At 40.5% G+C, this 26,374-nt stretch overlaps 1 non-coding gene across 1 annotated transcript; it reads right to left on the bottom strand.

Annotated features, from left to right (window-relative positions):
- Nucleotides 1-1,484: 1,484 nt before the first annotated feature.
- On the bottom strand, nt 1,485-1,591 carry LOC120859006. The gene has a single exon (XR_005720022.1). It is a non-coding gene; the product is annotated as a U6 spliceosomal RNA (small nuclear RNA).
- Nucleotides 1,592-26,374: the final 24,783 nt, after the last annotated feature.

The following is a 26,374-nucleotide window of genomic DNA, read 5'->3' as shown; positions in this document are numbered from 1 at the left end:
TGATTTTGAAGCCCAAACTTATTTTGGTTCATTTCAATAAATGTTTTGCAAACACCCGCTATATGTAAAGAGTGAAGGAACTTTGGGGCAAAAAGATGAATACTCCCACAGACTTCAAAACTGATGAACATATGAACAAATAAAAATACAATTTAAGAAAGACTGTGTTAAGGGTTGTAGCTGAACAAAATCTTATTTATTTATTTTTAAATTTATTATTATTTTTTTAATATTTTTATTTTTACTTTATTTTACTTTACAGTACTGTATTGTTTTGCCATGCATTGACATGAATCCACCACGGGTGTACATGAGTTCCCAATCCTGAATCCCCCTCCCACCTCCCACCTCCCACCCCATATCAGCTCTCTGAATCATCCCCGTGCACCAGCGCCAAGCATCCTGTATCCTGTATCGAACATAGACTGGTGATTCGTGTCTTACATGATAGTATACATGTTTCAGTGCCATTCTCCCAAATCATCCCACCCTCTCCCTCTCCCACAGAGTCCAAAAGTCCATTCTATACATCTGTGTCTCTTTTGCTGTCTTGCATACAGGGTTATCATTACCATCTTTCTAAATTCCATATATATGTATTAGTATACTGTATTGGTGTTTTTCTTTCTGGCTTACTTCACTCTGTATAATCGGCTCCAGTTTCATCCACCTCATTAGAACTGATTCAAATGTATTCTCTTTAATGGCTGAGTAATACTCCATCGTGTATATGTACCACAGCTTTCTTATCCATTCATCTGCTGATGGACATCTAGGTTGTTTCCATGTCCTGGCTATTATAAACAGTGCTGCAATGAACATTGGGGTACATGTGTCTCTTTCAATTCTGGTTTCCTTGGTGTATATGCCCAGCAGTGGGATTGCTGGGTCATATGGCAGTTCTATTTGCAGTTTTTTAAGGAATCTCCACACTGTTCTCCATAGTGGCTGTACTAGTTTGCATTCCCACCAACAGTGTAAGAGGGTTCCCTTTTCTCCACATCCTCTCCACCATTTATTGCTTGTATACTTTTGGATCACAGCCATTCTGACTGGTGTGAAATGGTACCTCATTGTGGTCTTGATTTGCATTTCTCTGATAATGAGTGATGTTGAGCACCTTTTCATGTGTTTGTTAGCCATCCGTATGTCTTCTTTGGAGAAATGTCTATTTAGTTCTTTGGCCCATTTTTTGATTGGGTCATTTATTTTTCTGGAATTGAGCTGCATAAGTTGCTTGTATATTTTTGAGCTTAGTTGTTTGTCAGTTCCCTCGTTTGCTATTATTTTCTCCCATTCCAAAGGCTGTCTTCACCTTGCTTATAGTTTCCTTTGTTGTGCAGAAGCTTTTAATTTTAATTAGATCCCATTTGTTTATTTTTGCTTTTATTTCCAGTATTCTGGGAGGCGGATCATAGAGGATCGTGCTGTGATTTATGTCGGAGAGTGTTTTGCCTATGTTCTCCTCTAGGAGTTTTATAGTTAAAAATATGGAATGCTTCACGAATTTACGTGTCATCCTTGTGCAGGGGCCATGCTTATCTTCTCTGTATCATTCCAGTTTTAGTATATGTGCTGCCGAAGTGAGCACCAAAATCTTTTTTTTTTTTAAATATAAATTTATTTATTTTAATTGGAGGCTAATTACTTTACAATATTGTATTGGTTTTACCATACATCAACATGAATCTGCCACGGGTGTACAAATGTTCCCCATCCTGAACCCCTCTCCCACCTCCCTCCCTGTACCATCCCTCTGGGTCATCCCAGTGCACCAGCCCCAAGCATCCTGTATCCTGCATCGAACCTGGACAAAATCTTCTTCCAGCATACTTTAGTCAGTAAAGAATCTGCCTGCAATGCAGGAGACCTGGGTTTGATTCCTGGATCGGGAAGATCCTTTGGAGAAAGAAATGATAACCCACTCCAGTATTCTTGCCTGGAGCATTCCATAGACAGAGGAGTCTGGCAGGCTACAGTCCATGGGGTCGCAAGAGCTGGACACAACTTAGCAATTAAACCACCACCACAAAATCCTCTTAATTACCTAGTGTGTCCTGTCCTCAATACTCAGTCGTTTCTGATTCTTTGTGGCCCCATGGACTGCAGTTTGACAGGCTTCTCTGCCGTTGGAATTTTCCAGGCAAGAATACTGGAGTGTGGTGCCATTTTCTACTCCAGGAGATATTCCTGTCCCTGGGATTGAACCCCCATCTCTGTGTCTCCTGCATTGACAGGCATATACTTTACCACTAGTGGCACGTGGTGTGAGTTGTTTTACAAATCTCCTTCCCTGTCCACTGATGGTCCTCTCAGTCAGGCAGGGCCAATCATCATCTCTCACTCAACTTACTTGGAGGTGGGGCCTTGTATGTGCCAGAGCTGTTCTGTGTTCTCTGGGACACATCAATGAGTCAAACAGAGAAACATTCCCTGTTTCTGGGAAGCTCACATACTAAATGGGTTTCAAGAGTCATAACAAACAAATCAGCAAATTATTTAGTATGTTAAAAATGTGGCAATTATTATAGAGGAAAAATTAAGAGCCTGACCAAGGGTCTCTGGAATGCAGGGCTACAGGGCTGCAGGGCTACAGGTTGTGTGGAGGTTGCTTGAATTTTACATGGGGTGCTCAGAGAAGGCCTCTTGGGAAGTGGGTAATTCAGCAGAGACTTGGAGGAGTAACACTGGGGTAGAGAGTTCCTGGCAGAGGGACCAGGCTGAGACCCCAGGCTGAATCAGTTCAGTTCGGTCCCTCAGTTGGGTTTGACTCTTTGCAACCCCATGGACTGCAGCACACCAGGCTTCCCTGTACTTCACCAAATCCCAGAGCTTGCTCAAACTCATGTCCATTGAGTTGGTGATGCCAGGCAAACATCTCATTCTCTGTCGTCCCCTTCTCCTCCTGCCTTCAATATTTCCCAGCATCAGGGTCTTTTCAAAAGAGTCAGTTCTTTGCATCAGGTGGCCAAAGTATTGGAGTTTCAGCTTTAGCATCAGTCCTTCCAGTGAATATTCAGGACTGATTTCCTTTAGGATTGACCAGTTTGATCTCCTTGTAGTCCAAGGAACTCTCAAGGATCTTCTCCAACACCACAGTTCAAAAGCTTCAGTTCTTTGGCTCTCAGCTTTCTTTATAGTCAAACTCTCACATCCTTACATGACTACTGGAAAAAGCATAGCTTTGACAAGATGGACCTTTGGTGGCAAAGTAATGGCTCTGCTTTTTAATATGCTGTCTAAGTTGGTCATAGCTTTTCTTCCAAGGAGCAAGCATCTTTTAATTTCATGGCTGCAGTCACCATCTGCAGTGATTTTGGAGCTCCCCTCCTGAAATAAAGTTCATCACCCTTTATGTTGTTTCCCCATCTCTTTGCCATGAAGTGATGGGATCAGATGCCATGATCTTAGTTTTCTGAATGTTGTTTTCTTTATGTTTCTTTTTATATTATTAAAATAAATTACTTTATGAAGAGTTAACACCTATCCTACTCAAACTCTTCCAGAAAATTGCAGAAGAACGGAAACTTCCAAACTCATTCTATGAGGCCACCATCACCCTAGTACCAAAACCTGACAAAGATACTACAAGAAAAGAAAACTACAGGCCAATATCACTGATGAACATAGATGCAAAAATCCTCAACAAAATTCTAGCAATCAGAATCCAATAACACATTAAAAAGATTGTACACCATGACCAAGTGGGCTTTATCCCAGGGATGCAAGGATTCTTCAACATCTGCAAATCAATCAATGTAATTCACCACATTAACAAATTGAAAAATAAAAGCCATATGATTATCTCAATAGATACAGAGAAGGACTTTGACAAAATTCAACATCCATTTATGATAAAAACTCTCCAGAAAGCAGGAATAGAAGGAACATACCTCAACATAATAAAAGCTATATATGACAAACCCACAGCAAACATTATCCTCAATGGTGAAAAATTGAAAGCATTTCCCCTAAAGTCAGGAACAAGACAAGGGTGCCCACTTTCACCACTACTATTCAACATAGTTCTGGAAGTTTTAGCCACATCAATCAGAGCAGAAAAAGAAATAAAAGGAATCCAAATTGGAAAAGAAGAAGTAAAACTCTCACTGTTTGCTGATGACATGATCCTCTACATAGAAAACCCTGAAGACTCTACCAGAAAATTACTAGAGCTAATTAATGAATATAGTAAAGTTGCAGGATATAAAATCAACACACAGAAATCCCTTGCATTCCTATACACTAATAATGAGAAAGTAGAAAAAGAAATTAAGGAAACAATTCCATTCACCATTGCAACAAAAAGAATAAAATACTTAGGAATATATCTACCTAAAGAAACTAAAACCTATATATAGAAAACTATAAAACACTGATGAAAGAAATCAAAGAGGACACTAATAGATGGAGAAATATACCATGCTCATGGATCGGAAGAATCAATATAGTGAAAATGAGTATACTACCCAAAGCAATTTACAAATTCAATGCAATCCCTATCAAGCTTCCAGCGATATTTTTCACAGAACTAGAACAAATAATTTCAAGATTTGTATGGAAATACAAAAAACCACGATTAGCCAAAGCAATCTTGAGAAAGAAGACTGGAACTGGAGGAATCAACCTGCCTGACTTCAGGCTCTACTACAAAGCCACAGTCATCAAGACAGTATGGTATTGGCACAAAGACAGAAATATAGATCAATGGAACAAAATAGAAAGCCCAGAGATAAATCCACACACAAATTACTTTATTTTAATTGGAGGCTAATTACTTTACAATATTGTAGTGGTTTTTGTTATACATTGACATGAATCAGCCATGGATGTACATGTGTCCCTCATCCTGAAACCCTCTCATCTCTCTCCCCATCCCATCCCTCTGGGTTGTCCCAGTGCACTGGCTTTGAGTGCCCTGTTTCATGCATCAAACTTGTACTGGTGATCTATTTCACATATGGTAATATACATGTTTCAATGCTATTCTCTCAAATCATCCTACCCTCATCTTCTCCCACAGAGTCCAAAAGTCTTGTCTTTATATCTGTGTCTCTTTTGCCATCTCACATATATGGTCATCATTACCATCTTTCTAAATTCCATATATTTGTGTTAATATACTGTATTGGTGTTTTTCTTTCTGACTTACTTCACTCTGTATAATAGGCTCCAGTTTCATCCACCTCATCAGAACTGATTCAATTGTGTTCTTTTTAATAGCTGAGTAATATTCTATTGTGTATATGTATCACAGCTTTCTCACACATTTGTCTGCCAAATGGACATCTAGGTTGCTTCCATGTCCTAGTTATTGTAAACAGTGCTGTGATAAACATTGGGGAACATGTGTCTCTTTCAATTCTGGTTTCCTCAGTGTGTATGCCCAGCAGTGGGTTTGCTGGGTTGTATTGGCAGTTCTACTTCCAGTTTTTTCAGGAATTGCCACACTGTTCTCTATAGTGGCTGTAGTACTTTGCCTTCCCACCAACAGTGTAAGAGGGTTCACTTTTCTCCGCATCCTCTCCAGCATTTATTGCTTGTAGACTTTCTGACAGGCATGAGATGGTACCTCATTGTGGTTTTGATTTGCATTTCTCTAATAATGAGTGATGTTGAGCATCTTTTCCTGTGTTTGTTAGCCATCTGTGTGTCTTCTTTCGAGAAATGTTTGTTTAGTTCTTTGGCCCATTTTTTGATTGGATCATTTATTTTTCTGGTATTGAGCTGAATGAGCTGTCTGTATATTTTTGAGATTAATTCTTTGTCAGTTGCTTCGTTTGCTATTATTTTCTACCATTCTGAAGGCTGTCTTTTCACCTTGCTTATAGTTTCCTTTGTTGTGTAAAAGCTTTTAAGTTTATTTTTGCTTGTTATTTCCATTATTCTTGGAGGTGGGTCATAGAGGATCCTGCTGTGATTTATGTCAGAGAGTGTTTTGCCTATGTTTTCCTCTAGGAGTTTTATACTTTCTGGTCTTACATTTAGATCTTTAATCCATTTTGAATTTATTTTTATGTATGGTGTTAGAAAGTGTTCTAGTTTCGTTCTTTTACAGGTGGTTGACCAGTTTCTCCAGCACCACTTGCTAAAGAGATTGTCTTTTCCCCATTGTATATTCTTGCCTCCTTTGTCAAAGATAACATGTCCATAGGTGCATTGATTTATCTCTGGGATTTCTATTTTGTTCCATTGATCTATATTTCTGTCTTTTTGCCAGTACCATACTGTCTTTAAAAAAATTAATTGGAGGCTAATTACTTTACAATATTGTGGTGGTTTTTGCCATACATTCACACAAATCAGCCATGGGTCATACTGTCTTGATGACTGTAACTTTGTAGTAGAGTCTGAAGTCAGGCAGGTTGATCCCTCCAGTTCCATTCTTATTTCTCAAGATTGCTTTGGCTATTCAAGGTTTTTTGTGCTTCTATACAAATATTAAAATTATTTGTTCTAGTTATGTGAAAAATACTGTTGGTAGCTTGATAGGGATTGCATGGAATCTATAGATTGCTTTGGGTAATATACTCATTTTCACTATATTGATTCTTCCGATCCATGAACATGGTATATTTCTCCATCTATTTGTGTCATCTTTGATTTCTTTCATCAGTGTTTTACAGTTTTCTGTATATAGGTCTTTTGTTTCTTTAGGTAGATTTATTCCTAAGTATTTTATTCTTTTTGTTGTAATGGTGAATGGAATTGTTTCCTTAATTTCTCTTTCTGTTTTCTCATTGTTTGTGTATAAGAATGTATGGGATTTCTGTGTATTAATTTTATATCCTGCAACTTTCTTATGTTCATTAATAAGCTCTAGTAATTTTTTCTTGGTGTCTTTAGGGTTTTCTATGTAAAGGATCATGTCATCTGCAAACAGTGAGAGTTTTACTTCTTTTCCAATCTGGATTCCTTTTATTTCTTTTTTTCCTCTGACTGCTGTAGCTAAAACTTCCAAAACTACGTTGAATAGTAGTGGTGAGAGTGGGCACCCTTGTCTTGTTCCTGACTTTAGGGGAAATGCTTTCAGTTTTTCACCATTGAGGATAATGTTTGCTGTGGGTTTATCATATATAGCTTTTATTATGTTGAAGTATGTTCCTTCTATGCCTGCTTTCTGAGGGTTTTTTTTATTATCATAAATGGATGTTGAATTTTGTCAAAGGCTTTCTCTGTATCTATTGAGATAATCATATGGTTTTTATCTTTCAATTTGTTAATGTGGTGTATCACATTGATTGACTTGTGAATATTGAAGAATCCTTGCATCCCTGGGATAAAGCCCACTTGGTCATGATGTATGATCTTTTTAATATGTTGTTGGATTCTGTTTGCTAGAACTTTGTTGATGATTTTTGCATCCATGTTCATCAGTGATATTGGCCTGTAGTTTTCTTTTTTGTGGCATCTTTGTCTGGTTTTGGTATTAGGGTGATGGTGGCCTCATAGAATGAATTTGGCACCTTACCTTCCTCTGCAATTTTCTGGAAGAGTAGGATAGGTGTTAGTTCTTCTCTAAATTTTTGGTGGAATTCACCTGTGAAGCCATCTGGCCCTGGGCTTTTGTTTGTTGGATGATTTTTTTATTACAGTTTCGATTTCTATGCTTGATGGGTCTGTTACGATTTTCTATTTCTTCCTGGTTCAGTTTTGGAACATTATACTTTTCTAAGAATTCGTCCATTTCTTTGAAGTTGTCCATTTTATTGGTGTATAGTTGCTGATAGTAGTCTCTTATAATCCTTTGTATTTCTGTGTTGTCTGTTGTGATTTCTCCATTTTCATTTCTAATTTTGGTGACTTGATTCTTCTCCGAGTCTGGCTAACGTTTTGTCACTTTTATTTATCTTCTGAAAGAACCAGCTTTTAGTCTTGTTGACTTTTGCTATAGTCGCCTTTATTTCTTTTTCACTTATTTCTGCCCTAATTTTAAAGATTTCTTTCCTTCTACTAATCCTGGGGTTCTCCATTTCTTCTTTTTCTAGTTGCTTTAGGTGTAAAGTTAGGTTATTTATTTGAATCTTCTCTTATTTCTAGAGGTAAGCTTGTATTGCTATGAACCTTCCCCTTAGCACTGCTTTTACGGAATCCCATAGGTTTTCAGTTGTCATGTTTTCATTTGTTTCTATGCTTATTTTGGTTTCTTTTTTGATTTATTCTGTGATTTTCTTGGTTATTATGAAGCGTGTTGCTTAGCATCCATATGTTTGTATTTTTAACAGTTTTTTCCATGTAGTTGACATCTAATCTTACCATACTGTGATCAGAAAAGATGCTTGAAATAATTTCAAAAAATTTTTTTCAATTTATCAAGGCTAGATTTATGGCCCAGGCTGTAATCTATCCTGGATAATGTTCCATGTGCACTTGAGAAAAAGGTGAAATTCATTTTTGGCAGGTGAAATGTCCTATAGATATCAGTTAGGTCTAACTGGTCCATTGCATAATTTAAAGTTTGTGTTTCCTTGCTAATATTCTGTTTGGTTGATTTATCCATAGGTGTGAGTGGGGTATTAAAGTCTCCCACTATTATTGTGTTACTGTTAATTTCCCCTTTCATACTTGTTAGCATTTGCCTTACATATTGTGGTGCTCCTATGTTGCGTGCACATAGAATTATAATTGTTTTTTTTTTTTTTTTTGGCTCCTCCTTTTATATGTTTTTGCCTTCACCTGGGCCTGCCCTATGCAAATTGGGCTTAGCCAGGAGTGCTGTTCGTTCTACCTGAAGTCTTCACTCTGGTCCTTGGACCTTCCTTTGACCTTCCTTGTTTTTTAGCCACCACCATTTTGGACTCCATTTCCCTAAGAGATGGGAAGCCCAATTCGTTGGGAATAGGGGTGTCGAGGTCTTTCTGGCTACTTCCTGCTAAAGTGGGGCAGTGAGGGGTGTTGGGCCTCCCCCTCTTGCTAGTCTCAAGCCTCAGAGTCCTTATAGCGGTGTCCATCTAAGGGTGTGATAATTTTCGTGGTCAGCTGTAGCTTTATATCTTTGTTGAACTGGCACTGCATGTTGTAGCTTGTTGACAGGTGTATTGAGTGTCCTCTTCTGTCTTCTTCCATGGCTTGACTCATGAGTAGTGAATCTAGGAGTCATGTCCTGGTACCTTGACTGCTGGTGGCAGAGGCTTAGCCTCTATGGTCTCAAAATTGGAGACTACTGCATACCCGGCTCTTCTTTTTCCATCCAAGACAAAGCTGCTTCCATCAGTGTACCAGATTTCCTCAGGATTGGTCAGAGGATCTTCTGACAACCCCTCTCAGGGTTTTGTCCAGTGGTCCAAGGTTTCTTAACCAGAGGTCTTCTGGGATCTGAGACTGGGCCACGTGAGCTTTCTGCCGAGTTTGTTTTTCTCTGTCCCGGTTTCCAGCACGATGGGCCTTCCCCTGTGCTGGGTTTCTTCGCCTTCCGCTTCTAGCATGGGAGCTTCGCTGAGTTGGGCTCCTGCTGTGCTTGGCCTCTTCCACGTGGAGGTTGTTTCAGCCTGGTTACATCTGAGTCACGGCACCATAGATGTCACACGAGTGTGTGTTCCTCAGTTCTTTGTCTCGTCACAACAAAGATTTGGAGCAATGGACATTAGAGCCCTCGGCGCGTCACAGCTCTCGGGTCTTGGACAAACCGTGTTATAGCTCTTAGGCAAATCAGTGTTATAGCTCTGTTTTATTTAGAAGATAGCAGGAGAATCCATCCTTGAAGCGTGAGGGCATGCCAACCCAAAGATTTGAAGGGAAGAGAGTGGAGGAGCACATGGGAGGGGGGAGAGAGAGAGGGAGAGAGAGAGAAAGAGCGCACGCATGGGGGAGAGGAAGAGAGAGAGAGAGCACGCACACGGGACAGAGAGAGAGAGAGAGAGCACACTCACGCGGGAGAGAGAGAGAGAGAGCACACTCACGCGGGGGAGAGAGAGAGAGAGAGCACACTCACGCAGGAGAGAGAGAGAGAGAGCACACTCACGTGGGAGAGAAAGAGAGAGCACACGCATGTGGGAGAGAAAGAGAGAGAAAGAGAGAGAGCACACACGCAGCAGAGAGAGAGAGAGAGCACACGCATGCGGGAGAGAGAGAGAGAGAGCACACTCAACGCAGGAGAGAAAAAGAGGAGATTTATAATTGTTATATCTTCTTCTTGGATTGATCCTTTGATCATTGTGTAGTATCCTTCTTCATCTTTTTTCACAGCCTTTATTTAAAAGTCTATTTTATCTGATATGAGTATTGCTACTCCTGCTTTCTTTTGGTCTTTATTTGCATGGAATATCTTTTTTCCAGCCTTTCACTTTCAGTCTGTATGTGTCCCTTGGTTTGAGGTGGGTTTCTTGTAGACAGCATATATAGGGGTCTTGTTTTTGTATCCATTCAGCCAGTCTTTGTCTTTTGGTTGGGCCATTCAACCCATTTATTTTTAAGGTAATTATTGATTAGCGTGATCCTGTTGCCACTTACTTTGTTGTTTTGTGTTCGAGTTTATAAACCTTTTCTGTGTTTCCTGTCTAGAGAAGATATCTTAGCATTTGTTGAAGAGCTGGTTTGGTGGCACTGAATTCTCTCAGCTTTTGCTTGTCTGGAAAGCTTTTGATTTCTCCTTCATATTTGAATGAGATCTTTGCTGGGTATAGTAATCTGGGTTGTAGGTTTTTATCTTTCATCACTTTAACTGGTCCCGCCATTCCCTTCTGGCCTGAAGAGTTTCTATTGAAAGATCAGCTGTTATCCTTATGGGGACCCTCTTGTGTAGTATTTGTTGCTTTCCCCTTGCTGCTTTTAATATTTGTTCTTTGTGTTTGATCTTCATTAGTTTGAAAAACATGTATCTTGGGGTGTTTTGCCTTGGGTTTATCCTGTTTGGGACTCTCTGGGTTTCTTGGACTTGGGTGGCTATTTCCTCCTCCATTTTAGGGAAGTTTTCAACTATTATCTCCTCAAGTATTTTCTCATACCCTTTCTTTTTGTCTTCTTCTGGGACTCCTATGATTTGAATGTTGGGGCATTTAACATCATTCCAGAGGTCTATGAGGTTTTCTTCAGTTCTTTTAATTCTTTTTAATTTTTTCCTCTGCCTCATTTATTTCCACCATTCTATCTCACTTATCCTCTTCTGCCTCAGTTATTCTACTGTCGGTTCCCTCCAGAGTGGTTTTGATCTCAGTAATTGCATTATTTATTATTGATTGACTCTTTTTTATTTCTTCTAGGTTCTTGTTAAACGTTTCTTGCATCTTCTCAATCCTTGTGTCTAATCTATTTATCTATAACTCCATTTTTTCCCCCCAAGATTTTGGATCATCTTTACTATTATCATTCTGAATTCCTTTTCAAGTAGACTCCCTATCTCCTCCTCTTTTGTTTGGTTTGGTGGGCATTTATCATGTTCCTTTACCTGCTGAATATTTCTCTGCCTTTTCATTTTGTTTAGATTGCTCTGTTTGCAGTGGCCTTTCTGTAGGCTGGAAGTTTGTTGTTCCTCTTTATTGCAGAGTTTGCTCCCTGTGGGTGGGGTTGGACTAATGGCTTGTCAGGTTTCTTGGTTAGGAGAGCTTGCGTTTGTATTCTGGTGGATGGAGATGGATCTTCTCTCTGGAGTGCAATGAAGTGTTCAGTAGTGAATTTTGGGGTGTCTATGGGTTTGGCATGGCTTTGGGCAGCCTGTCTTTTAATGCCCAGGGTTGTGTTCCTGTGTTGCTGGAGGATTAGCATGTTATTTCTTGCTCTGGAACTTGTTGGTTCTTGGGTGCAGCTTGGTTTCAGTTGTAGGTATGGAGGCTTTTGGCTGAGCTCTTGTCTCTTCATGTTCCCTGGAAACAGTTCTCTGGTGTTCTCAAGTTTTGGATTTAAGCCTCCTACCTCTGACTTTCAGTCTTATTCTTACAGTAGCTCAAGACTTCTCCATCCATACAGCACAGATGATAAAACATCTAGGTTAATGGTGAAAAAATTCTCCACAGTGAGGGAGACACAGAGAGGTTCACAGAGTTACATGGAGAAGAGAGGAGGGAGGAGGGAGATAGAGGTGACCAGGGGGAAAAGAAGGGGAATCAAAAGGGGGAGAGACCAATGTAGCCAGTAATCAGTTCCCTAAGTGTTCTCCACAGTCCAGAACACCCAGAGAGATTCACAGAGTTAAGTAGAGAAGAGAAGGGAGAGGGAGGAGAGAGGTGACCTGGGGGAGAAAAGGGAGAGTCAAAAGGGAAGAGAGCAATCAAGCCAGTAATCACACCCCTAAGTGAAAATGGATACTGAATATTAGATTCTTTAAAAAATTTTTTTTAAATTTTACTTTATTTTACTTTAGAATACTGTATTGGTTTTGCCATACATCAACATGAATCCACCACAGGTGTACACGTGTTCCCAGTCCTGAACCCCCTTCCCACATCCCTCCCTATACCATCTCTCTGGGTCATCCCAGTGCACCAGCCTCAAGCATCCTGTATCCTGCATCAAACCTAGACTGGAGATTCGTTTCTTATATGATATTATACATGTTTCAATGCCATTCTCCCAAATCATCCCACCCTCTCCCTCTCCCACAGAGTCCAAAAGACTGTTCTATACATCTCTGTCTCTTGCTGTCTTGCATACAATTAAAAAGAATACATTTGAATCAGTTCTAATGAGGTGGATGAAACTGGAGCTGATTATACAGAGCGAAGTAAGCCAGAAAGAAAAACACCAATACAGTATACTAACACATATATATGGAATTTAGAAAGATGGTAACGATAACCCTGAATATTAGATTCTTAAAGGTACAAAATTGATTTAAAAAAATACCAAAAAGCAAAGATTAAAAGTCCAGAGTAGAGGTTAGACTCTCAAAAATACAGTATTAAAAATACAAAACAAAATCAATCACAAAATTATAAAATATATATATATGAAATGTGCTTTACAAATATGGTCTTTTTTTCTGCAAGGTAATAGTAGGTCATAAAAATAAAAATTAAAAGAGTAATAAAGAACTTAAAAATAAGAAAAACTTAAAAATGATAATAGTAAAAATATATCTGAGAATTTCTCTGGAGCTGTTATAGGCAGTGTGGGGTCAGCTCAGTTTTAGATAGTTCCTTGTCCCAGTTTATACTTCTTCTCAAGGTTTTTTTGAACTGTGGTGTTGGAGAAGACTCTTGAGAGTCCTTTGGACTGCATGGAGATCCAACCAGTCCATCCTAAAGGAAATCAGTCCTGAATGTTCATTGGAAGGACTGATGCTGAAGCTGAAACTCCAATACTTTGGCCACCTGATGTGAAGAACTGACTCAATGGAAAAGACCTTGATGCTGGGAAAGATTGAAGGCAGGAGGAGAAGGGAAGTACAGAGGATGAGATGGTTGGATGGCATCACCGACTTGATGGACATGAATTTGAGTAAACTCTGGGAGTTGGTGATGGACAGGGAGGCCTGGCCTGTTGCAATCCATGGGGTCACAAAGAATTGGACACGACTGAGTGACTGAACTGAACTGAACTGAAGGTTTATAGGCCCCTTCCAATGCTTAGTCAATGTTAAGTACAGGGTTTTAATCTGTTGCACCTGTCACTTTTAGAGGGGGGGGGGCCCTCTTCTTTGTTTATTTTGGCTTCTTCTGTTTCCAAGTCTCTTCAGTGTTTAATTTCCACCCTGACACAAGCGGGCAAAGGTGATCACTTAGTTAGGCTCACTTGTTTAGTTGTGTTCTGGGGAGAGAGGGACACTGCAAACAAAGATCACTGGCGTGTGTGGGGAGTGTTCGCAGTGTATGGACCACAATGGGTTCGCCCCAGCTCATGGTGGCATGTGCTTTCTGGGTCTACACTGCTCAGATTCCAGGTTTCTCTGCAGGGGTCCTGTCCAAAGTGGACCCTGCGTTTCATGCACTTCCCAGGTCTAAGCTGCTCAGGTTCAGGTTCTTGCGTACTCCGCAAGGGCACAGACTCAGTTGGGTGAGCATTTTGTGCCCTTCCCAGGCCTGAGCAGCTCAGGCAACCAGGTGTTTGGGGAGTGCACTGTCCCAGGTGGGCCCTGCATCTTAATCACCTCCCTGGTCCTGGCAGCTTGGTTTCCCAGGTGTGCTGTGAGAGCACCGTCTCAGGTGTGCTGTGTGTCTCTTCTGGGGAGCTGATTTCAGGCTACAACCCTCCTGCTAATTCACTTCAGTCGTGTCCGACTCTGTGTGACCCCATAGACGGCAGCCCACCAGGCTCCCCCATCCCAGGAAGATGTAGTTAGCAACTGGGAGCCTGTTCACAGTTTGGTGGAGGATGCTGGTCTCTGAGACCAAGATTGCCCCTTGCCTTCCAGCTCTGGCTGTTGCACACCTGCCTTTCTGCCTCTAGTTGGGGGGTGGGGGTGGGAGAGGACTGTAGGAAGCTGGCTAGCTCTTCTTTGGTATTTGCTCAATCCTTTCTTCTCTGAGCGGGCCAGGCTCCACATTACGTTAAAGCCTTTTGTAGGAAAGTTCTCTCTCTCTTTTATTTTTTCTCTCTGGCTATCCCACAGTTTCTGTTGCTATCTTACATTAGCTCCCTCAGATTGTCCTCAGGGCATTCAGGACCAGTCCTTACCCTAAGCACACAGCCCACAACTCCCTGTCCAGCCTGCACTCACTGGCCACAGACATGAGCATCTGGGCTGCTTCTCTGCTGGAAGTTGCTGTTAGGCACATATTCTCTGTTTTTTTTTTTTTTTCTTTTGCTTCAGGTTGTCTTTGAAAATAAAAATCCCCCCCCACCCCCCCCCGGGAGAGAAAGTTTTGGTTTTTTGGAAACTTTCCCCCTTCTCCACCCCCCCCCCCCCCCAGGAGGGATCACTGTCCCCAACTCTCTTGTCTCTCTTTTTGTCTTTTATATTTGTCCTACCTCCTTTTGAAGAAAATGGGCTGATTTTTTTGGTGCCTGGTGTCCTTTGCCAGCGACCAGAAATTGTTTTGTGGAAGTTACTCAGCATTCAAATGATCTTTTGATAAATATTTGGGGGAGAAAGTGGTCTCCCCATCCTATTCCTCCACGATCTTGGGACTGCCCCCATGAATGTTGAGTTTTAAGCCAGGTTTTTCACTCTCCTCTTTCACTTTCATCAAGAGGCTTTTTAGTTCTTCTTCACTTTTGCCACGTGGGTGGCATCATTTGTATATCTGAGGTTATTAATATTTCTCTTGGAAATCTGGATTCCAGCTTGTGTTTCATCCAGTTCAATATTTCTCATGATGTACTCTGCATCTAAATTAAATAAGCAGGGTGACAAAATACAGCCTTGACATACTCCTTTCCTGATTTAAAACCAGTCTGTTGTTCCATGTCCAGTTCTAACTGTTGCTTCTTGACCTGCATACAGATTTCTCAGGAGGCAGGTAAGGTGGTCTGGTATTCTCATCCCTTGAAGAATTTTCCAGTTTGTTATGATCCACACAGTCAAAGCTTTTAGTATGGTCAATGAAGCAGAAGTAGATGTTTTTCTAGAACTCTCTTGCTTTTTCAATGATCAACAGATGTTGGCAATTTGATAACTGGTTCCTGCCTTTTATAAATCCAGTTTGAACATCTGAAAGTTCACAGTTCACGTACTGATGTAACCTAGCTTGGAGAATTTTGAGCATTCCTTTGCTGGCCTGTAAGATGAGTGCAATTGTGTGGTAACTTGAAAATTCTTTGGCATTGCCTTTCTTTGGGAATTGGAATGATATTGACCATTTCTAGGCCTGTGGCCACTGCTGAATTTTCCAAATTTGCTGGCATATTGAGTGCAGCACTTTCACAGCATCATCTTTCAGGATTTGAAATAGCTCAACTGAGATTCCATCACCTCCACTCACTGTGTTTGTAGTGATGCTTCCTAAGGCCCTTGACTTCACATACCAGGATGTCTGGCTCTAGGTGGGTGATCACACCATCATGGTGATCTGGGTCATGAAGATCTTTTATGCATAGTTCTTCTATGTATTCTTGCCACCTCTTCTTAATATCTTCTGCTTCTGTTAGATCCATACCATTTCTGTACTTTCTTGTGCTCATCTTTGCATGAAATGTTCCCTTGGTATCTCTAATTTTCTTGAAGATATCTGTAGTCTTTCCCATTCTATTGTTGACCCCTATTTATTTGCATTGATCACTGAGGAAGGCCTTCTTGTCTCTCCTTGCTGTTCTTTGGAAGTCTGCATTCAGATGGGTCTATCTTTCATCATCTGAGCCACAGTCAGCTCCCAATCTTTTTTGTTGACTGTATAGAGGTTCTTCATCTTTGGCTGCAAAGAATATAGTAAATCTGATTTCGGTATTGACCATGTGGTGTTGTTCATGTGTAGAGTCTTGTGTTCTTGGAAGAGGGTGTTTGCTATGACCAGTGCATTCTCTTGGCAAAATTCTATTAGCCTTTGCCCTACTTCATTTTGTACTCCAAGGCCAAACTTGCTTGTTACTCCAGATATCTCTTGACTTCCTACTTTTGCATTCCAGTCCCCTATAATGAAAAGGACATCTTTTTTGGGTGGTAATTCTAGAAGGTCTTGTAGGACTCCATAGAACTGTTCCACTTCAGCAATACTGGTTGGGGCATAGACTTAAATTACTGTGATATTGAATGGTTTGCCTTGGAAATGAACAGAGTTTATTCTGTCGTTTTTGAGATTGCACCCAAGAACTGCATTTCTGACTGTTTTGTTGATGATGATGGTTACTCCATTGCTTCTAAGGGATTCTTGCCCACAGTAGTAGATATAATGGTCATCTGAGCTAAATTGGCCCATTTCAGTCCAATTTAGTTTACTGATTCCTAAAATGTTGATGTTCACTCTTGCCATCTCCTATTTGACCACTTCCAATTTACCTTGATTCATTACCTTAACTTTCCAGTTTCCTATGCAATATTGTTCTTACAGCATCAGACTTTACTTCCATCACCAGTCACAGCAACAACTTGGCATTGTTTTTGCTTTGGCTCTGTCTCTTCATTCATTCATCCAGGTTGGATGGCCTGCTGCATTAAATGAGCAACAAGGAGGAGAGTGTGGCTGGAGCTGAGCGAGCAGGGATGAGGTCAACAAGGTGGTGGGAAAAGTTACAGGGTGGGAAAGTTAGACCCAGACCACCTGGGGTTTTGTTTGCTTTTGTGGTTTTACTTGCATAAAAATGGGAAGCCTCTGGAAGGTTTTGATCAAAGGAGGGATGTGAACTGCTGTGTGCTTCTGGCTGCTTCTATGAGAAGACTGGCTAGAGAATGCAAGTTTAGAAGGAAGGATGTATGTTAGTAGAAAGCGTGGTGACTAGAATTGGAGTGATGCTGAGAAGTGACCAGATTTTGGATATATTTTCAAGGTAGAAAAGACAATATTTAGTGACAGATAAGATATAATATTGAGAAAAAGAGGTGTCAAACATTTTGGCCTGAGCCGATGGTTGGCTTTTTCATGACCAAGAAGGAAGGGGAACAGACTTGGTAGGGACTTCTGGAGTGCAGTTTTTATGGCTGAGATGTATCTGATAATTAGGTAGAGATGCATTTCCATTGTGACTTTATTTCCAAACACCCTAAGCCCCTTACACATACTATCTAATTCTTTCTTCTAACATTTCAGGAAAAAAGGTCAGTTCAGTGCAGTCGCTCAGTCATTTCCAACTCTTTGTGACCCCATGGACTGCAGCATGGTCAGGCTTCCCTGTCCTTCACCAATTCCTGGAGCTTGCTCAAACTTATGTCCATCGAGTCAGTGAAGCCATCCAACCATCTCATCCTCTGTCATTCCCTTCTCTGCCCACCTTCAATCTTTCCCAGCATCAGGGTCTTTTCAAATGAGTCAGTTCTTCACATCAAGTAGCCAAAGTATTGGAGTTTCAGCTTCAACATCATTCTGTCCAATGAATATTCAGGACTTATTTCCTTTAGGATTGACCAATTTGATCTCTTTGCAGTCCAAGAGACTCTCGAGTCTTCTTCATACCACAGTTCCAAAGCATCAATTCTTCTGAGCTCAGCTTTCTTTATAGTCTAAATCTCACATCCACACATGGCTACTGGTAAAACCATAGCTTTGACTAGACAGACCTTTGTTAGCAAAGTAATGTCTCTATTTTTTAATATACTGTCTAGGTTAGTCATAGCTTTTCTTCCAAGGACCAGTGTCTTTTAATTTCATGGCTGCAATCACCATTTGTAGTGATTTTGGAGCTCAAGAAAACAAAGTCTGTCACTGTTTCCATTGTCTCCCCATCTATTTGCCATGAAGTGATGGGACTGGATGACATTATCTTCTTTTTTTGAAAGTTGACCTTTAAACCAGGTTTTTCACCCTCCTCTTTCACTTTCATTAAGAGGCTCTTTAGTTCTTCACTTTCTGCCATAAGGATGGTGTCATCTGTGTATCTGAAATTATTGATAGTTCTCCCGGAAATCTTGATTCCAGCTTGTGTTTTGTCCAGCCTGGGATTTTGCATGATGTGCTCTGCATATAAATTAAATAAGTAGGTTGACAATATACAGCCTTGATGTACTCCTTTTCCAATTTGGAACCAGTCTGTTGTTCCATGTCCAGTTCTCACTGTTGCTTCTTGACCTACATACAGATTTCTCAGGAGGCAGGTAAGATGGTCTGTTTTTCCCATCTCTTGAAGAATTTCCCACAGTTTGTGGAACAAATTGGACAAAAGTTTGCAGATATTATCATCAACATTTCAAAGTGTGAAAAAATTCACAGATATAAAATCATATAATTTGTATAAAGATTCAGAAATAATGTACCAATTGCAGTTTTCCCCTATATTTCATGCAACTGAGTTTTAGCAATACTTTCTGGGGATTTGTTTTTGGTAGTATAGTTTCCCCAGGAGAGTGTGTCCATCATGTTTGCCTCACTTTTATAGGGACTTCAAGCAGCATCTTTAAGAGTAACTTGAAACACTAAGGATTTGATGATAAGTTACATCTGTCTCCAATGCAGTAAGTAAGGCATTTCCAACAGGTTTTTTACTTTAGCTGCTTTTATCCCTAAGTACACTTTCTGTGATTTTCCTAGGATAGAAAATGGTGATGATAAAATCAATTTACTGAAGAACTAGAAGCGACTTGAGCCAGCAGTTGTCCATTTCTCTCATTTTATAGCTGGGGAAATGAGAATCCTCAGAGGTGAAGTAACTTGCCCGTAGTTAGCATCCCACTGGGATGGGAAGAACAGAAGAAGCAAGGCAGGGGCCTTGCAGTAGATGGGACCCTGGTGAATGGATGTTCATTAAATCTTTGCCAAATTAAAAATAATTCTCCTATGAGTTTATAGATACTTTAAAGTTTGTAATTTGTCTCATTTTCACTTAAAAAATGAAAAAAGTTGACATAGGTGTAGCATGTTTCCTTTGTGAGATAAAGAAAGCAGATTTTACCAGGATGCATTGTTTCAGGATTTTAGCTTGTAATCTATGTGAGAAATGTATGTATACATGTGAAATATAGATATATTTTCCTAGAAGCAATGTTTTAATATTTAGTAACTCAGTGTTTGCATCAGTTTTATAGAACATAACTACCACAAATAAAGAGAACTGGCTATTACAATTTTTTAAATAAAATAAAATTTCTGAGGACTTTTCTGGTAGTTCTGGTAGTGGCTAAGACTCTGCACTCCCAATGCAGGGACCTCAGGTTCAATCCCAAATCAGGAAACTAGATCCCATATGCCACGACTAAGAGCTTGCATATTGAAAATAAGACATAACACAGCCAAACAAATAAACCTTTTTTAAAAAATAAAGTTTCTGATTAAAAAAATTTTTTTATTTTTAAGAGTGCCTTCTGGGCTCAAGTCAGACTGTGCAACTCTTTGTGATTCATACAAATTTCCCTCCCTTAAGTCATCCCCCAGGTTTGTTCACACCCCTTTCATTTCCTGAAATGTCCAATTCCAGAATTTCATCCCTTTCTTTCTTCCTTATCTTCTTCCTGTGGACTCCTGCACCTGGATCCCTGACATTGCTCTGGGTACTCTCCTCTGATCCTTCCATCCCAGGGTGACTTCAGGCTCTGAACAGTCCCCATGGGGCCAACACAGGGTCTCTTATGGAAACAACTGTAAAGTGATACCATCAAGAAATGTTTGAATTGAATGGAGGAGGAGATTTCTAGAATCTTCTTACGAATCTATACTCCAAAAAAAAAAAAAAAGGAAGAAACAAATTCCATTAAGCATTCAAATGTAGAATTTAGAAAGAGAATGGAAAAGAATGAGATTGATTTACAAGGACATTCACAGGAAAGTTGAAGCAGCCCCAAAGTTGAAGATGGCAGCAGAAATTCTGAGATAATATATATTGTGTATGATCAAACAAATCACTTAACAAAATACTAAGAGTGGAAAAACAAAAACAAAAACAAAAACGTGTCTCCTGGGGCTGGGAGTTATTGACTGGTTTGAGGCCAAGGAGAAGATTTTTTGTGTGAAGGCAATTTCCTGGGATTTTCACCCTGTCAATAAATCACTCTGCAGAGAACATAATGATCCATTGAGGGGAGGGAAGATGATGATAAATGTGTCCAGCTGCCTAGATGACTAAGGAGCGCATGTAGGAAAGTTAGTTGACACTTTGCCGAGCTCTGCATTTGAACTCCGCTCAGCACAGTGTTAGGGATAGAGTAGCCTCTGGCTTACAGGCACTCAGATTGAGTTTCTGTCGTACTCACCCTCTCACGTGACTCCTCACATTCATCCCCAAAATATCCTTTTATGTTCCTTAGGAACTGTCCCTTCCCAGTTTTCCTTCTGCCTCAATTCTATCTGCCTCTTACGTCTAAGAGAACAGATGCAGAAGCTACAGTTACCACCCAAGTGAGTACTAAGTACTAATTGAGTCCCTCTCTGAAGACTTCCTAGTGAAAAGCGGAATCCTCCCTCTCCTGAAACAACTGGGCTGTTTTGGTCATTTCAGTCTCCCCTGCACAGGGGGCTCTGCTTAAATGTCAGGAAGACTGAGATACAGTAAACTTATGGACTTCACTTCTTTTTACTCTTACTCATTTCATTCTACTGACTTTTACTAAGCACCTTCTGTGGACAAGGCTGTGTGTCAGGCAATGAAACAGCTCGGCCGTTGCCATCACAACCATAGTTTTCAATTAAAAACCTCCAAAGACTGTGGGGGCAATTTTCAGTATGGTTCATGCAAACATAAGGGGAATGCCTACTATGGATACTCATAGTGCACTAAGCTGAAGATGAATTCTCACAGGTCTTGTCTACACCTATCTGCTAAGATAAACCGAGAGTCTTGTTAATGCTAATTTGAAAGATATCTCAATTTATTTTTGCTGTATATGTGTTTGTTTACTATATTTTAAATAAAAAAGATAATCTGCAGGCAAAGTGTTCTCAGCTGCTTTCAATTTGAATGAACAAACACCTATTGAGAGTCATTCCTTCATCTATTCATTCAGCTAACATTTCCTGAGCACCTCCTAAGGTGTTGTCATTGTGCCAGGCAGTGGTGCAAAAACAAATGCCCAACCAACCTGCAGGAAAAGCACAGTTCCCAGGCTAGCGAAGGCGGTAGTTGAGTGGAGGGTCGACCTCATTTAAACTTACTCATGTATGTGACCCTCGTTTCTTATCATTTCTAATGTGATAGAGGGAATTGCAGAGATTAAAGTGTGTGCAGGATGCAACGAAAGCCTGAAGAGAGAATCTGCTTCCCTCTCAATAGGAACCTATTAGATGAGAAGTAGAGTCTCTGCCTCTTAGCCTTTTATTCATGGTCCCCACATATCTAACTCCATCATCTCTTACTTTCATATGCAAAACCCTGAATAACCAGTGGCCTCATTTTTATCCAAACATGTCACACATATTTCCAATTTCATGCCTTTGCTCACTTCCTTTTCCTTTCTGAAATGCTATTTCTCTAGTCCTGATTCATTTAAATTCTACTAGGGGCAAGCTCATATGACCTTTTAATAATAAAACCCTTCCATATCAAAACTCTCCCAGCTCAGTGCCTGGCACTGGATAAGTACAATTTCACTGATGGAGAAGATTAATTTCTAGCCTGAATCAAACAGAGTGCCTGTGTCACTCATTTGGCAATTTTCTCTGCATCCCTGCATTCTGAATTATTACTTTATTTCTATATCCTGCCTTCTAACCAGACCCAAGGCAATGTCACATCAGAGATCACATAATTTATGGCTTTATTTCCTCATGCCAGCGAAGGACTTGGCACAATTGATGTTTATTTTTGTTATTATTCTTGAAGGGCATATTCTTTCAAATGTAACATGTTACTAAATTCTTTCATTTTTCAAATAGTAATGGAGTGGCTGCTATGTTCTTGGTACTGTTTTTTCTAGGGCTGAGCATAAAGGTCTACTCTTATGGAGGCTATATTCTAGTGGAGGGAGGCAGAAATAAACACGTAAATGTATAACATGTCAGGTGCCAAGTGATACTATGCAGAAAGATAGAAAGTTAAGGAAGATGGTGGCAAGGTTGGGGAGTGCTGTTTTTTATCCATCAATCTAGGAAGGTATTTGTGATAAGGTAATATTTGAGAGGTGGCAAGAATACACAGAAGAACTGTACAAAAAAGATCTTCATGGCCCAGATAATCATGATGATGTGATCACTAATCTAGAGCCAGACATCTTGGAATGTGAAGTCAAGTGGGCCTTAGAAAGCATCACTACGAGCAAAGCTAGTGGAGGAGATGGAATTCCAGTTGAGCTGTTTCAAATCCTGAAAGAGGTTGCTGTGACAGTGCTGCACTCAATATGCCAGCAAATTTGGAAAACTCAGCAGTGGCCACAGGACTGGAAAAGGTCAGTTTTCATTCCAATCCCAAAGAAAGGCAATGCCAAAGAATGCTCAAACTACCACACAATTGCACTCATCTCACACGCTAGCAAAGTAATGCTCAAAATTCTCCAAGCCAGGCTTCAGCAATACCTGAACCGTGAACTCCCTGATGTTCAAGCTGGTTTTAGAAAAGACAGAGGAACCAGAGATCAAATTGCCAACATCCGTTGGATCATGGAAAAAGCAAGAGAGTTCCAGAAAAACATCTATTTCTGCTTTATTGACTATGCCATAGCCTTTCACTGTGTGGATCACAATAAACTGTGGAAAATTCTAAAAGTGATGGGAATACCAGACCACTTGACCTGCCTCCTGAGAAATCTGTATGCAGGTCAGGAAGTAACAGTTAGAACTGGACATGGAACAACAGACTGGTTCCAAATAGGAAAAGGAGTACGTCAAGGCTGTATATTGTCACCCTGCTTATTTAACTTATATGCAGAGTACATCATGAGAAACGCTGGACTGGAAGAAACATAAGCTGGAATCAAGATTGCCGGGAGAAATATCAATCCCCTCAGATATGCAGATGACACTACTCTTATGGCAGAAAGTGAAGAGGAACTAAAAAGCCTCTTGATGAAAGTGAAAGAGGAGAGTGAAAAAGTTGGCTTAAAGCTCAACATTCGGAAAATGAAGATCATGGCATCTGGTCCCATCACTTCATGGGAAATAGATGGGGAAACAGTAGAAACAGTGTCAGACTTTATTTTTGGGGGCTCCAAAATCATGTAGATGGTGACTGCAGCCATGAAATTAAAAGACACTTACTCCTTGGAAGAAAAGTTATGACCAACCTAGATAGCATATTCAAAAGCAGAGACATTACTTTGCCAACTAAGGTCCATCTAGTCAAGGCTATGGTTTTTCCTGTGGTCATGTATGGATGTGAGAGTTGGACTGTGAAGAAGGCTGAGCACCGAAGAATTGAAGCTTTTGAACTGTGGTGTTGGAGAAGACTCTGGAGAGTCCCTTCTACTGCAAGGAGATCCAACCAGTCCATTCTGAACGAGATCAGGCCTGGGATTTCTTTGGAAGGAATGATGCTAAAGCTGAAGCTCCAGTACTTTGGCCACCTCATGTGAAGAGTTGACTCATTGGAAAAGACTCTGATGCTGGGAGGGATTGGGGGCAGGAGGAGAAGGGGACGACCGAGGATGAGATGGCTGGATGGCATCACTGACTCTATGGACGTGAGTCTGAGTGAACTCCGGGAGATGGTGATGGACAGGGAGGCCTGGCGTGCTGCGATTCATGGGGTCGCAGAGTTGGACACGACTGAACGACTGAACTGAAAATATTTGAGAAAGGTCTCGAGTAAGTGAAGACATCACATAGCTATCTGGGGGAAGAGTGTTTTAGAAGAACCTGGAACATAATGGTAATACGTAACAGTGGCAGGATATGAGGCCTCTGGGAGGACATGACTTTTACTCTGAATGAGGTGAAGCCTTTGGAGAGACTAGAGCAGAAGAGTGACATCACTTGACTAACATTGTATAAAAGGAGGTCCCTGCTTCTGTGTGGAATGTAGGTTACCAGGGGGCAATGGTGGAAGAGCAGAGAGTAGTCAGGGGGATTTTACAATGACTTGGACCTGGATAGCAGTCTGAGAAGTGGAAAGAAGTAGTTAAGTCTCTGTATTCTGGACATATTTTAAGGTAGAGCCAATGGAATTTACTGTCAGATAGTGGGAAAGTCAATTCCTAGGCAGGTTGATAAAAAGTCCTGGGGTCCCCAAGGAGAGAGGGGTCTGGAATTCTCAAGGAAGAGAAAAGGACAAATGTTTTTTTCCCCTCTACATTCCTCAGTCTTAGTCGCATAAAGCATTTTTATCTTTAAGCCTGGAACTGATGATTATACAACAAACAACTCAGTTTAAACTCTGTGAATGAGTGAGGTCACTTGGTCGTGTCTGACTCTTTGTGACCCCATGGATTGTAGCCTACAAGGCTCCTCTGTCCATGGAATTTTCCAGGCAAGAGTACTGGAGTGGGTTGCCATTTCCTTCTCCAAGGGATCTTCCCGACCCAGGGATCAAACCCAAGTCTCCTGCATTGCAGGTAGACACTTTACTATCTGAGCCACCAGGGAAGACATTAAACTCTGTACTAAGGGTTATATAACAACAATGTATCCTGCTTAAGGACAGTTGCTCCTTCCTGAGAATCTGGCTAATCCTGTTATCTTAAAATGTAAATTATAGGAGTGGGTCTAGTAAGATCTTTATAACCTCCAGACATTCTTTTAATTCATTGTAATAACTTATTATAAGGTATATAACTCCATTGCTAACACTAGCAAGGAGGTACTCTTTCTGCCCCCTTCTGATGTCTATGTCAGAAGCTTTTTCTATCCCTTTTATACTTTAATAACTCTATTACACAAAAGCTCTGAGCCATCAAGCCTCAACTCTGGCCCTAGAGGCCAAGAATACTGGCGTCTTTCATGGTTCTGCAACAATCTTTCAATAGGATATGGGTGTAAGAGAAATAGGAGTATAGATGATGGCAAATCTTTGGCCTAAGGAACTAAAATAATGAGCTTATTATTTATGGAGTTTCCAAAAGCTTGGTTTGATGATAGTAGGAATCAGGACATTTGTTCTGGACATGTTGTGTGTGAGATGCTCTTTAGATATCCATTCAGAGATGTCAGGAAGTTATTTGGGCATATAAATGTGTAGCTCAAGGAGAAATTCAAGCCAGAGATATAATTTTGTATTTGAAAGTGTATAGATGTTATTTAAAGTCAGGAGACTGAATAGGATCAAAAGAATGTTGAAAGAGAAGGAAGAATTCCAAGGATGGGACTTGGAGTACTCCAACATTTAGAGGAAACAGAAAAGAAGAAGAGCCAATAAAGGAAACTGGAAGTGGGCCATGACGTGAGAAGACAACTAAGAGGGAGTGCAGCCAAGGAGAGAAAAAGGGGCAGCACTTCTGTCAAATATTGCATAGTGCTAGTAAGTTGAGGACTTACAGTTGACCAGTAGGTTAGAAAATGGGGACATCACTGGGCACTTTGACAAGAGCTGAAATGGGCTGAAGTGATGCAGTTGGAAGACTGACAAGAGAGGATTCAGAGAGAAGAGAGGACAGGTGTGTGAGCAAAGAGAAGAGACATGAGGTACTGGCTGTAGGAACATGTGGGAGCAAGGGAGAATTTTTAGATGGGAGATATTACAGCATGACTATGTAATGATTATGCACAAGAATAACTGAGTATTGAGTAAGAATGACTGAGAGAATAATTCAGTAGAGTGAGAAAAATGGGTGGTGCAATAGAAAGAGTGGCAAATGCTGAAATGATATTTCTGAGTAGATAATAGAGGAAAAGGTCTGGTGTAAAATGGAAAAACATGGACAGTTTGCCCACAACAAAGGGAGAGAAGGCAGAGTCTACACAGGGCAAGTTGGGAGATGTATGCATATGGTTGGTTTTCGTGTTTTCTATTTTCTCAGAGAAATAGAAAGCACAGTCATCAGCTAAGAGTAATGTGGAAGGAGGAATTGGAAGTTTGAAGTGAAAGATGGAGGTGTGAAATAATTATCTATAAAATGAGACAG

Source organism: Oryx dammah, unplaced genomic scaffold (assembly GCF_014754425.2).
Source record: "Oryx dammah isolate SB20612 unplaced genomic scaffold, SCBI_Odam_1.1 HiC_scaffold_29, whole genome shotgun sequence".
NCBI classification, from domain to species: Eukaryota; Metazoa; Chordata; class Mammalia; order Artiodactyla; family Bovidae; genus Oryx; species Oryx dammah.
The sequence above is the reverse complement of the archived record's forward strand: the minus strand, read 5'-3'. Positions and strand labels throughout refer to the sequence as shown.